Source organism: Cetorhinus maximus, chromosome 19 (genome assembly GCF_964194155.1).
Source record: "Cetorhinus maximus chromosome 19, sCetMax3.hap1.1, whole genome shotgun sequence".
In the NCBI taxonomy this organism is placed as follows: domain Eukaryota; kingdom Metazoa; phylum Chordata; class Chondrichthyes; order Lamniformes; family Cetorhinidae; genus Cetorhinus; species Cetorhinus maximus.
Genome location: NC_135897.1, coordinates 48290352 through 48304995, shown reverse-complemented (window position 1 = coordinate 48304995; position 14644 = coordinate 48290352). Strand labels below are relative to the sequence as shown.

At 43.8% G+C, this 14644-nt stretch overlaps 1 protein-coding gene across 1 annotated transcript in view; it reads left to right on the top strand.

Annotated features, from left to right (window-relative positions):
- The window catches only part of kcnab1a (potassium voltage-gated channel subfamily A regulatory beta subunit 1a), a 407972-nt gene that overhangs the window by 81646 nt on the left and 311682 nt on the right, over positions 1–14644 (top strand). The gene's annotated exons all lie outside the window — the stretch shown is intronic.

Here is a 14644-nt window from a genome sequence, read left to right as displayed (position 1 = left end):
GTTGTAGACTGGAGTCCAAAGCTTTTAGAATGTCAGTACTCGCGATGCTACTTATGCTTGAGTTTATTGCCATGGCAACAGGGGCTCAGTTGCAATGAACTATGGACAGCCATGTACTCCATGGTATTGCTGCTTGGTCATGAAACGCTGCACAGATGTGGTTTGTGAACTGCCTATAGATGAGCAAAAAGGTAAGGACCATGTAGCATGCTTTCAAATGAAATGTTGATATTGAATTACTAAAGTTTACACGTAGACAGGCCCTATGAAGTCGACGGCTCAAACTTTTGCTCCGGAGTCATGTGCGCAGAGTCAGGAAATTTCTCGACTCCCCAAAACCAATTCGGGAGAAACTTCCCCGAACAGCTGGATTTTCATTCTGGGGGATGGGTGTTAACTGGAATCAGGCCCTCTGCCCCTGGAAACAGTGCAGAGACGCCCACAGGGGCTGCTGAGCGCCTAGGTGGGCTGATTAAAAAGGCCCACCTTGGTGCTCTTGGACTTTGTCCCAGTTATAATAAAACAATAAAGCCGTCTAGCCCTCACCCCTCACATCCGCTCACCTCCCACACACTCCCCATGGCCTATCCATGCCAACTCATGCCACCTCATGCCTCCCACCCATTCCCCATGACCCGTCATACCCTCCATGTCATACCGCTATGTCCCTCTACCCGCCTCTCTTTGTCTCTCAAACGCTCCATGCTAACTTATGCCCCTCTATCCACACACCATGACCCCTCAAACCCTTCGTGCCAACCCATGACCCCTCGCCCACCATGTTTTTCCTTTATATCCTCCCTACCACTCACGCAGTATCCACCATGGACAAAACTCAGGAGCCATGGTGAGATGAAATCAAAAAAGGTTCTAAGTATTCATTGCGGACTTCACTCTATTGAAAAAACACTCTCCTTGATAAAACCCTATTCAATACATTTAAATCCATTAAAGTACTTAATTCTTTATTGTTTGTATTCATAGCCCACATCAAAGACAGTTAATCTCTTTATAACCACCTGGAGCTGTAAATCAAAGTGTGAGTTTACAGACCTCCCCACTATGATAATGATATGTTGTGGAAGCAGTGAAGCACTAATACTAAAAGGATAGCTCTCAGGCTTATGTCAACAAACATTAATTAAACATGCAAACACCATTTTTCTCAACTGAGAGATACAGCAGGCTGTTTTTTCCCCAAAATTTAAAGAGCAGGGGTTTTAAATAATTTGACAGTGTGACAGTTCGACAGACTTTATCCACCTTTCATGCACATTCATGTCTACTCTAAGCAATTCCAAAAGCATACCAGACCTCTCCAAAAGGGTACTGACCTATTCAAAGAACTCTGGTAAGTTTAGAACCTTTCCTCAAATTTGTAAAGCCCAGGAATCATGTTTCTGAAATCTGGGTGACAAAAATTGATTCTGAGTGAAGGCGGCTTTTAAATGTGCTGCTGCCTTCATGAACCGTGGATATGTGAAATATGTACTGCCCCCGTTCCAAAAGTTGGATGCTGGATGGGGGGCAGAGGGGTTACTTATGGATTTGGACCACAGTGTCAATTTGGCTAAGGCATGGCACCCTTCTGTCTCCACAAAAATTCAGGCCTATATTTCTGCAGCTCACTCTCAGCACTTGATGCAACCCTTGAATGGACTGTCCAAGCAACACAGTGCATTTTCTGCTTTTTACTTGCTCTGTTTATAAATTGCTGCCTGCAGCTCACTCTCTCTGCCCTGCTACTATTTGTGTGCAGCAGGTAGGGAAGGAGAGGACAGAAATGATCCCATTTAGAGCATGGGAAGGGAAATCTCGGTAAGCAGTGAAAGACCTCACCTCCCCATTTTCCTGTCACTTCTTCCATGATCCCACCTACTTTTGGTTGGGATTGAGGTTGACAATCTCCACTAGGAGTCAATGGTTGCAGGCCTGGAGACCTGTCTCCTGTTTGTACGCACTGCCTCTTGTTATGTGCAAGTAAAAATGAAAAGTACATTTGTTGGAAAGAGGCAAAATGAGAGATGTATGCTAAATTTGCCATCTGTGAATGTGTGAACATGAAGTATTCAGGTTCCTTCTGGTGGAAGCATACTTTGTGCTTTTTATTAGGAAGATTTAAGGGACACATGGTCAACAATTTGGTATGCCAACATTACACAACACTCAAAAAACATGAGCATTCCTATGCATTTAGGAAATCAACAGTTAGCAAATTGCAGTACATGATCCCTCTGGGACAGTACACCAAGTTTTCAGTGAAGTCAAGATTTTTTTTAAGCTAAAATTGTGAAATAAAGTCATATGTTAACACATGTAACTTGGCAATCTTGCATAGCCTAGAAAATTTCCTTATCACTTGTTCCCATACATGAGCCATGGGTACAAAAGCATTAATTTACTCTAATAAATTTATCTATGCTTCCCTGACAACGCTCTGTATTGCATGCTGGCATTCTCCTCCAAAAAGGACCATCTTTAATACCTCTTGCACCAGGGCCTCCAAACTGTGCCACAGTATAAGCTTCTTTTTTGCTTTCAGTTGCAGGTCAGTTCAAAAGGCGAACAGCAGCCCTTAAGAGTGGCTGACACTCAATATTCTGCTCCTGACCCTGTGACCCTGATAGCTTGCATTGATTGCTGAGCTTACCAAATATTTATTCTAATGAGCTGACATAGCATCTTAGCATGAGGTCAGCAGGATGCACCACAGGAGTGCACAGGACCAAATCAGCACCATGCCAGGAGCATTGTCCATCCTCTTGTTTATTCACATCCAACCACTGTGCAAAGAACTTAATGAACAGCATCGAAAAAATTGCTTTCAACACCTCCAGCCAAAATCAACAGCAAATTCCCACAAGTGACAATAGTAAGTTTAATAAAAAATAGGGTGCTTGGTCAGTGAAAAAACCCCTGTTCTGCAGTAATGCTTTTGTCACCTCAATGACCAGTAACTGTTATGTCGCTCTCAGAATTTGTGGGGTAATTTGAACTTTAACTAGTGGGTAACAAATGGGCGATATTGAATAGTTTGCTTATTTTACATGGTCAATGGAAGAGAAAATTAGATAGCGTGTAAACATTACTCCCTTTGTCTCGATTTATTTTAAGTTATGTGAAAAACAATTGAGGTATAAAATGTATTCAAATAAAACCACTGTGTATTTTAGTAAATACAATATTTAGGCACAAAGTCAGGATACAAGTGGTATGCTGGTAACAGAAACTGCAAGGCGATCCATATACAATTTATTGATTAGCAGAAACAAAGAAATTACAGGAAAGGAGGTGACACCCAGCCCGTCATGCCTGTGCTGGTACTATCTTGTCAACAGTGTGGCATCGAGCAGCCCTAGCAAAACTGCAGACAATAGGAATCAGGGGAAAAACTCTACACTGGTTGAAGTTACACCTAACACAAAGGAAGATGAGTGAGGTTGCTGGAAGTCAATCATCTCAATCCCAGAACAGCACTGCAGGAATGTCTGTCCTAGGCCCAACCATCTTCAACTGCTTCATCAGTGACCTTCCCTCCATCATAAGATCAGAAGTGGGGATGTTTGCTGATGGTTACACGATGTTCAGCACCATTCATGACTCCTCAGAAACAGTCCGTGTCCATATGCAGCAAGACCTGGACAATATCCAGGCTTGGGCTGACAAGTGGCAAGTAACATTCGCACCACATAAGTGCCAGGCAATGACCATCTCCAGCAAGAGAGAATCCAACTATCACCCCTTGACATTCAATGGTATTACCATTGCTGAATTGCCCCACTATCAACATCCTAGGGGTTACTATTGACCAGAAACTGAACTGGACCAGCCATACAAATACTGTGGCTACAAGAGCAGGTCAGAGGCTAGCAATTCTGTGCAGAGTAAATCACCTCCTGACTACCAAAGTCTGTCCACCATCTACAAGGCATGAATCAGGAGTGTGATGGAATACCCTCCACTTGCCTGGATAAGTGGAGCTCCAACAACATTCAAGAAGCTTGACACCATCTAGGACAAAGAAACCCACTTGATTGGCACCTCATCCACCACCATCAACATCCACTTCCTCCACCACCGATGCACAGTGGCAGCAATGTGTGCCATCTACTAGACGCACTGCAGCAACTCACCAAGGCTTCTTCGACAGCATCTTCCAGACCCGTGACCTCTACCACCTAGAAGGACAAGGGCTGCAGATGCATGGGAACACCACCACCTAGAAGTTCCCCTCCAAGCCACACACCATCCTGACTTGGAACTATATTGCCATTCCTTCACTGTCACTGGGTCAAAATCCTGGAACTCCCTCCCTAACAGCACTGTGGGTGTCCCTACATCACATGGACTGCAAGAAGGTTTGATGCTCAAAATGAGCACAATGCTCCAGGTGGGGTCAGATCAAGGTGCTGAACAACTGAAATATCATTTCCTCACTTTCAAATTCCAATTTCCTTGAGACAAAGGCAAACATTTCATCAGCCTTTTTGATCACTTTTTACTGTGCACTAGCTTGTATTAGATTTAGGCTCACCATCACCTTCTCAAGGGCAACTAATGATGGTCAATAAAAATGCTCGCCTAGCCAGTGAGGCCAACATCCCATGAAAGAATTTTTAAAAACTGGATCTATCTACTCTATTCTCATTCTCTGCTATTTGCCCATATGCTTTTATATTCTACATTATTAGCTTAATATATTTGCACTGATGTTTTACTGTGATTTATGCATAGTAGCCCATTAGGTATGTATAAAAGTATTTGACTCCATCTGAAGGCTAGAAACAAATAAATGTTCTAAAACTCTTAACCATAGAATAAACAGGTGGGCTGGAATTTTCCAGCCCCTCATGTTGGTGGGATCTTCTGGTCCCGCTGATGTGAACGGAGATTTCAATGGCTCGCTGGCCCCTGGGGAACCCGCCGCGGGCTGTGGGTGTGGGGGAGGGGGTTGGAAAATTCCAGCTGTGGACTGGCAACTGCTAATGGTGCAGTTATACTGTTCGCATTGCATCAACATGAACTAGCTCCTGAAGTGCACTCTATGTAAGTGTTAGAGAATAACTCAGGACTCTGATCTCAATTTGAGAACGAATCTTGACATACTAAAGTCAAATTGTCCAAGACCCCTTCTGGAAACTATCTTACAATGTTTTTCAACTTTATACGTTATTCTTTAATGTTAAGAAAAAGCTTGTTTCCCCCCTTGTTTTCCCAACATTAAAGAATAACTGCCCAGAAAACATAAAAATGGGAGTAAACGATTCAGCCACATATGCTTGTTCTACCATTCAGTCAGATTGGTATCCATTTACCTGCCTTTCTTCTACATCCCTTGATACTTTTCCAACAAAAATCTGTCAATGTTGTCTTGAAAATTTCAATTGACCCAACATCCGCAGCCTTTTGGGAGAGTAAGTCCCAGATTTTCACTACCCTTTGTGTGAAAAAAGTGCATCATGATTTCACTCCCCAATGGCCTTGCTCTATATTTAAATGGGTTGTTAGAAAGTCCTCTTGCTTTGAGTTCCCCACAAGAGTAAACTGCTTCCTTGTATCTAACCTATTAAATCTCTTACTCATTTTAAGTGCCTCAATTGGATGACCCTTCAACCTTCTAAACTCAAAGAAATCCTGTGTTGTATCTTTCCTGAGGTTTGATGCTCAAAATGAGCACAATACTCCAGGTGGGGTCAGATCAACGTGCTGAACAACTGAAATATCATTTCCTCACTTTCAAATTCCAATTTCCTTGAGACAAAGGCAAACATTTCACCAGCCTTTTTGATCACTTTATACTGTGCACTAGCTTGTATTAGATTTAGAAGTATAAGTACGCTAGCATGTACATCAAAATATCTTTATTCTTCTATAGTTCACCGTTAAGAAAATATTCTGATTTCTCTTTCTTAGATTCAAAGTGGAAGACTCACATTTTCCCATATTGAACTCACCTGCCATGGTTTTGCTTACTCACCTAGATTGTCTACGTCCCTTTGTAACTGCCTGTTCCCATTCACACAAATTAATGTGCCTCTTAATTAAATGTTACTTGCAAATTTGAAGTGTGAACTCTCTATTCTTTCATTAACATTTATGGTGAAAAGGTGAGGCCCAACAACAAACCCTTTATCCTGACTTTCTGTCTCTTTCCTCGTAATCAATTACCAAACCATGTGGTAAGGTTACCTCCAATTCTATCCACTTTCATTTTTGCTAATAATCTCTTGTTCTGACCTAATCAAATGTCTTTTGGCAATCCTTACAGACAACATCCATGGATACTCCCACAGCCACCACGCTGGTGTCCTGCTCAAAAAATTTCAAATAGTTTGCTTAGCTATGATCTGCCCATCACAAATCCATGTTGACTCTCTTTGATCAGCTGATACTTGTCTCAATGTCAGTCACTCTGTCCACGATGAAAGATTCCAATGACTTCCCCACAACTGACATTAAACTGACAGATCTGTAGTTACTGAGTGTCCCTGTTATGACCAAGCAGTTGGTAAAGCTGTGTTATTTTTAAAAAATCCCAGAGGGAAACTTTAAACAACTGTCATAACCTATAGTTTTAAGTGCTATGTTTGAGATGCAACTCTAAATTCAGGAATCAGACCACTAGTTCTCGAGAGGTTTTATATTAAGCTAAACATTTTATTAATTTATGCAAGTTAAATAAAAACACATGGCTACAAATTACTACAATCATAACTTTTAACAAATTCCCAAACTAATCTCGATTAAGGCAACAGCAACTCATAGACTTAACCAGACACCAGGCAAAGCATTTTCAGCTTATGAATTCAAAATGAGGTTCTTTTCACTTTGGTTCCTGTGGAGACAGTTAGAGGCTTACAGCTGTTTTTGATCTCACATTGCCTCTGCTCTACACACACAAAACTGCTGAAGTTATACCCAGCACAGCTCATTGAATGTAAATTCTCATTATATCACCAGCCTCTTCTAACAATAAAACCCCTTTCATAGTACCAATTTTATTAGCAATATAAACATATTGCTTGGTCTCTGCTTGATAGATGCCAGAATTCACCCCACTTCTTGAATGTTCTATTCAAAAAAATGCAAATGCACTCTAACTCTCTTACATCTCAAAACTAGTACACATCAAAGCACACAGACTAGCTGGCTTTTATCCAATTAAGACATACACAGAGACTAAAACTCTGCTCTAAAAGAAAAATATTTTCCAATAATATTATATACATTAATAGCTTAATGACAATCTCCTTCCCTCTCTTCTTAAATATTGAAGTCATATTTGTAATTTTCCAATCCAAAAGCACAATTTACAAATCTAGAATGCTTTGTAAAAATTCTGTACCTATTTCTTTCAATATCCTGGGGTGGAAACCATCATCTGATGTCTTGCCCTTTTCCTTTACTGAAAAAAATAGTTTAAAAATATTCATTTGACAAGTTTGTCACTTTTTTATTCTCTATTATAATCTTGTCTGCATCCATCTTTAATGGGCTCATATTTCCTTTTACTACTATGTTTTAATATAGCTTTAAAATCTTTCTCTGTTAGCTTTGTTACAATCCCAGTACAGACTGATAACTTTTAAAAAGAAATTTGGAACTTCCAGTTAATAGCTGAAAGAATGCCAAGTCAAGATTTCATGTTTTAAGATGTTTACTGTAACAAATGACTAAAAACACTTATACTTTAAAGCACAGAACAGAATACTCCCTTCATATCCTAATTCCAAATGAAAAAATACACTTCACAGGAATACTTACACTGCCCTCTATATGGTTATTCAAATTTTCCAGAATCAATCCAAAGTGATTCTTAGCTCCCAAGGATTTATTCCGGTTCTTTTCTCAGCTTGGTAACTTGTAATCTTAGAACCGTCTTTCAGGGTGAGGTTTTCTTTACCCAGAGCCTCTCCCTCTAGCCCTAGTTAGATGACTTTTCTAGCCTTGCTTAAATCCCCATGAATTAGGTCTTTTCAACCTGAGTGCGAGATCCCATCCATATTCCTATGAGTCTTTTTTGGTTTCTAGCTGTTCCTTCTCATGGGTCCAGACAGACTCAAAACACTGACTGTGATAGTCAGTGATATTCAAAGAAAGCCTGTAACCTGATCTTTATAATAGTGTCCTCTGCATCCTTTGTCATTACAACATGAATCACATGGGCCTTGTATCTAGGCAGAAATACTAATTAGCTGTCCTTCAGAACCCAACGTTCCTTCATCTTGGAAATAAATGGACAAATTAAAGGACAATTATTTAAACCTGACATTCTCAATACTTTTCTGGGGTCTTGGAGACTCACAGGCTGCTGATATTATCTCCAGGAGTAAATACTTTGCATCCTCTTCCCTGTAAAAGAATCCAAACCTCCCTTTGATCTGTAGTAATCAAACCACCCAGGCTTGCTGTCAGGCAGATGTCAGAGCAGGTCACATGAACCTCTTAATTTTACCTTAAATTCAAAGACACAGTACCAAACATAGTAACCTTATAAACCACATAATTGTAACAGCTTTAATATCTCTTGCTGGTTTTTTCATATCTCTTTTTGCTTTCTTTGCATTCCTATGTTGCTTTTATTCGCTCTTCCAATCTGCTGTATTTCTTTTACATTTATTTAAACCTTTACTTTTAGCATGATAGTGACTCTTTCCCATTTGTTGAAGACAGTTGCTTAACTACACTGGTAAAGCTTTTGCCTTTAAGAAGTTTATACTGGTTTTGTATTGTATCAAATACTCTGTATGATAATTAATTTGTCTTCTTCTGATATGAAACACTATGCATCTGGTATCATTGCCAACTATTAATTATCTTGTTTATCCACTTTATCCATAAATCTCCAAACTTGCATCTCAAAGCTTGCTAGGTTATATATAATTACATAGAATTTTCAACACAGATTCCAGGCCTCCTATTTGCTCAGTGGTTTTGTTTCGGTACAGTGCAGCACTATGCTTTATATCAAACTGCTCACTGTTTATCTGTAGGTTTAACCATGAACAATTCAGTCCAGTTTAATATGGCCATTGCAATTCTCATCCTTTTGAAATTTGCCTTACTTAAATTTGAAACCTTGTTTTGTAACTCTGCCTTCTGGAACCTAGTAACTAATTCAATCATGCGTGGTTCCTATTTGTATGCTGTCCCTGATCATCAGGTTGTCAACTAATTCAGGTTCCTTATCAATCAGTAAATCCAATACAACCTGTCCCTTGTTGATTCTTATATATTTTGTTCCAGTAAATTGTCCCAATATATTCTACAAATTCATTGCCTTTAGCACTTGAGCTGTGATGCTTGGATGTGTTTGTGTGAGAATGAAACTCTCCCATTATACTATGGGCAGAATTTTGCTGTTGGCGAGCAGGGGGCGGGGCCCGCTCACCGACATGTAAAATGATGTGGGATGATGTCGAGCGGAACCCCTGATGTCATCCTGCCCCATTTAAATTTTCAGGAAGGTGGGGGCGCAGCAAAATTAGCTGCGGGCCCACCGACCTGTCAATGGCCAATTGAGGCCATTGACAGGATCATTTAAACAATTAAAGGACCTGCCCATCCAACCTTAAGGTTGGTGGGCAGGCCAGGAGCCCCGGTGGCAAATAGAAAAAACATGAAACCTCATCCACCGGCTGGATGAGGTTTCATGCAGGGTTTTAAAAAGTTTAATAAAGCTATGGTGTAAATTATGAACATGTCCCATCTCATGTGACATTGTCACATTAGGGGGACATGTTAGGGAATTTTTTTTCTATTTTTAATCTTTTTCAAAGTGTCAGCGATCTCCCTGAGGCTGCACTTAGCCTCAGGGAGATGTGCACTCTTTCGTGCGCATGCGTGAAAGAGCGTACTCTCGCTTTTGGGGAATCCCCCCCGCCCGCACCGGAAGCGCATAGCGCTTCCCGCCGGACGTCACGCTAGGTGGGCCTTAATTGGTCCGCCCACGTAAAATGGCAGTGCGGCCCGCTTCTCCGGTGGGGGTCGGCTCCCCACCCGCCGGAGATTGGGTCGGGTCCGCCCGCCCGACTGGCAGAAAATTCTGCGCTATGTTTTTGCAGCATGCTTCCCTGATCTCTATTTATACAGCCATCACTACATTGCTACTATCAAAAGATCTACCGATGTGTCTAACTGTCTGCAGACGCTGGTATGAGCCTGGTAGTCACAGAATAACTAAAATAAGATTGCATGTTCTGTCAAGTTGATGATGTAATATTTCCTATGGCCATACTGAAGTCAAAGCTTTTTAATCTCACTGATCCTTTTGTTTATTTGTTTGCAGGTTGTGGGTGTTGACTTACTCATTCACGGGATGTGGGTGTTGCTAGCTAGGCCAGCATTTATTGTCCATCCCTAATTGCCCTTGGGAAGGTGGTGGTGAGCCATGCTTTTGACCTGCTGCAGTCCATAGTAGTGCAGGTACAACCACAGTGCTGTTAGGGAGAGAGTTCCAGAATTTTGACCCAGCGATAGTGAAGGAACGGCAATATAGTTCAAAGTCAGGATAGTGTGTGGCTTGGAGGGGAACTTGCAGGTGGTGGTGTTCCCATGCATCTGTTGCCTTTGTCCTTCGAGGTGGTAGCAGTTGTGGGTTTGGATTGTGGTGTCTGAGGAGCCTAGGTGAGTTGCTGCAGTGCATCTTGAAGATGGTGCCCACTGTGTGTCGGTGGTAGAAGGGGTGAATTTTTAAGGTGATGGATGGAGTGCCAATCAAGCAGGCTGCTTTGTCCAGAATGGTGTCAAGCTTCTTGAATGTTGTTGGAGTTTCACTCATCTGGGAAAGTTGGGAGTATTCCATCACACTCCTGATTTGTGCCTTGTAGAAGGTAGACAGGCTTTGGGGAGTCAGGATGTGAGTTACTCAGCGCAGAATTGCTAGCCTCTGACCTGCTCTTGTAGTGTTGGTATTTAAATGGCTGATCCTTTTCAGTTTCTGGCCAGTGGTAACCCCAAGGACGTTGATAGTGGGGGATTCAGTGATGGTAATGCCATTGAACGTCAAGGGAAGATGGTTAGGTTCTCCCTTGTTTGAGATGGTCATTGCCTGGCACTTGTGTGGCACGAATGTTACTTGCCACTTATCAGCCATGCCTAAATGCTGTCCAAGTCATGCCACATATGGACATGGACTGCTTCAGTATCTGAGGAGTCAGAATGGTACTGAGCATTTTGCAATCATCAGCAAACATGCCATCCTAACCTTATGATGGAGGGAAGTTCATGGTGAAGCAGCTGAAGATGGTTGGGTCTAGGACACTACCCTGGGGAACCTGCAGTGATCTCCCAGGACTGAGATGATTGACTTCTGATAACCACAACCATCTTCCTTTGTGCTATGTATGACTCCAACCAGTGGAGAGTTTTCCCCCTGATTCCCATTGACCTTAGTTTTGCTAGGGCTCCTTGATACCACATTTGGTCAAACACTACCTTGATGGTAAGGGCAGTCACTCTCACCTCACTCGTTGAGCTCAGCTCTTTTGTCCATGTGTGGTCCATGGCTATAATGAGGTCAGGAGCTGACTGGCCCTGGCAGAACCCAAACTGAGCATCAGTGAGCAGGTTATTGCTAAGTGACACTTGATAGCACCATTGACACTCCTTTCCACCACTTCACTGATGATTGAGAGTAGACTGATGGGGCGGTAATTGGCTGGGTTAGATTTGTCCTACTTTTTGTGAACAGGGCACACCTGGGCAATTTTCCACATTGCCAGTGTGGAAACATGCTCTGGGAGGCTTCTTAGTCAAACAAAACAAACTTTATTTACACAAGAGATTCCATGGCTGGTTGTATACAGCCAGCCTCTTATACAGCCATCTTTTTCCCAAGAAACGCCTCCCGAGAAAATATTCTCCCTCGCTAGCCATATATTGGTAGAACAAATCACGTGACCCCCCTACTCAGTTGAATTTGTCTTAAAGTGGCAGGCATCACAGCCAGGTAGATGCCATTACTGTAACTGTATGGGAATAGTTTGGCTACTGGCATGATTAATTCTGGAACACAAGTCTTCAGTACTATGGCTGGGATGTTGTCAGGGCCCATAGCCTTTGCAGTTTCCACTGCCTTCAGCCATTTCTTGATATCATGTGGAGTGAATTGAATTGCCTAAATACAATGTGTGTTGCTGGGAACTACAGGAGGAGGCTGAGATGGATCATCCACTCTGCACTTCTGGCTGAAGATGGTTGCAAATGCTTCAGCCTTGTCTTTTGTAGTGATGTGCTCATTAGGGATTTAATTATCTGTGGAGCCTCTTCCTTCAGTTACTTGTCCACCACAATTCACGGCTGAATGTGGCAGGACTGCAGAGCTTAGATCTGATCAGTTGGCTGTGGGATCGCTTAGTTCTGTCAATCGCATGCTGCTTCTGCTGTTTGGCATGCAAGTAGTCCTATGTTGTAGCTGCACTAGGTTGACACCTCATTTTTTGGTATGCCTGGTGTGGCTCCTGGCATGCCCTCTTGCACTCTTCATTGAACCAGGGTTAACTGCCCAGCTTGTTGGTAATGGTAGAATTGGGGATGTGACAGACAATGAGGTTACAAACTATGGTTGTATGTAATTCTGCTGCTGATGGCCCGCTACACCTCATGGATGTTCAGATTTGAGTTGCTAGGTCTGTTCAAAATCTATCCCACTTAGCATGGTGGTGGTGCCACAAACACGATGGAGGGTATCCTCAATGTGAAGACAGGACTTTGTCTTCACAAAGACTGTGCGGTGGTCACGCTTACCAATACTGTCATTGGACAGATGCATCTGTGACAAGTATATTGGTGAGGATGAACTTTTTCCCTTTTGTTGGTTGCCTCAACACCTGTCACAGAACCAGTCCTTTATGAGTCGGCCAGCTCAGTCAGTAGTGGTGCTACTAAGCCACTTCTTTTGCAGCCTCGTGCAAGCACTCCCTCATGCATGCCGATCCTTCACGTTTCACACTCATCTCAATGCCCTGAGCGTTTTCAAGGCTGCCTATTGGGGTTCACTTTCAATTGTCCATCTGAGCTGAGCTGCATCTCCGCCCACCCAATGATCACACTCCCATGCAGCACCTGATCTAACCCACCACGACTGTCGTTTCACTTTCGATTTGGACGGCATGGTCTGGATTCAGTTTTTCATGCACTCCCCCATCTTTTCCCCTCCCCCCAGTCACCCCTTTCCTTTCCCCCATCACAGTTGCCCCCCTGCTCGGCATCACCTTCCACTTCCTCTCCATGACATACCAGCCACAACCCTTTTCCTTTGAGAATGTCCAGGTGAACGTGCATGTTCCCTTCCTTCCTGAAAATCCCACCTCCATCCACATTCACCTCCCCAACTTCCTCCTTAACACCCCCAGGGCTCTGTGTCTGCTTCCGAGTCCCCCCCAACCACCCTCGCCATCCCTTCTATCGCTACCATCTAACCCTCACCCTTACACCCCACCGCCTCTGCCCTCAGTCATTCTCACTATTCCCTCATACCACGCCCACACTCAATTTGCTCCCCAGGAGGCAGTCATGGACCCATCAGAACCCTCCCTTGCACATTCACCTGGACATCCCCCAGCTCCAGACCCTTTCCCCCCACCCCCGGAACCCCTTCTCAACCCTGGACCCCTTACCCCCTGGAACACCTTTCCCTCTCTGGGCCCGTTCCCCCAGAACCCCTTCCCCTATCCAGACCCCTTCCTCCCGGAACCCCTCCCCCACCGGACCCCTCCCCCCCCTGGAACCCCTCCCCCCGGGACCCCTTGAACCCAGAAGCGCTCCCCCCTTCTTAGTCTTCTCACCACCCCCAGACTTCGCACCCGCTTAGTCCCTGCCCCTTCCTGACTCCATCAGACACCCTAAATTCTTCCTCCAGCTTTACTCTTTCCCCCTTTCCAACTACTCCCTCCACCCCTACTTCTTCCACCCCCTGGGCTCCTTCCCCTGTCCATATTCTTTCCTCTCCCAGACTCCCTCCCCTCTGCACACTCCTTCCTCCCCTTGGACTGCTTCCCTTCTCTGCACTCCTTCCTCCTCCTGGACTCCTTTCCCTCTCCACACTCCTTCCCCCCTCCAAACTCCTTCCCTTACACCTTCTACGGCCCCGTACAGCTACCTCCCCAGTTGCCTTCATCTCCCCCGTACTCCCTACCCTTCCCCAACCTCATTCCCCTGACACCTCTTCCCTCCCACCCATTCGACCATCATCCATTGTATCAACGATGACTTTCCAACTTCCGTGAGTTGCTTTGCAGGAGAGCCATGTCCATGAGAATCCACCCAGGATGCCATGGATGTACCTTCAGTGTGACGTTGGTGTGTTGAGCTCCAGCGTCTTCTGCTCCTTGGATGTCCGCGATGTTAACAAGGCCCTGGCGGTAAGTCCCGACTTCCGCATGTCACAGTTGTCAAGACATGTTCTGCACTGGCATGTTTTTCCACTGACGTGGATTGACGATCCAGCGTGGGGGGATGATTCCAGCGGACTGGCCTTATAATGAAACGCAGATGTATTAAAATGAGGTTCCTGGCGTCATTGTGAAACCGATTTTTGGCCTTCTTGCCATATTGTCCGCCCACACCACTGAACATGCCTGACGCCAGGAGGCACAGAAAATCCCGGCCAGTGACTTATTATTCTCTCTTTTTTAGGTTCTCT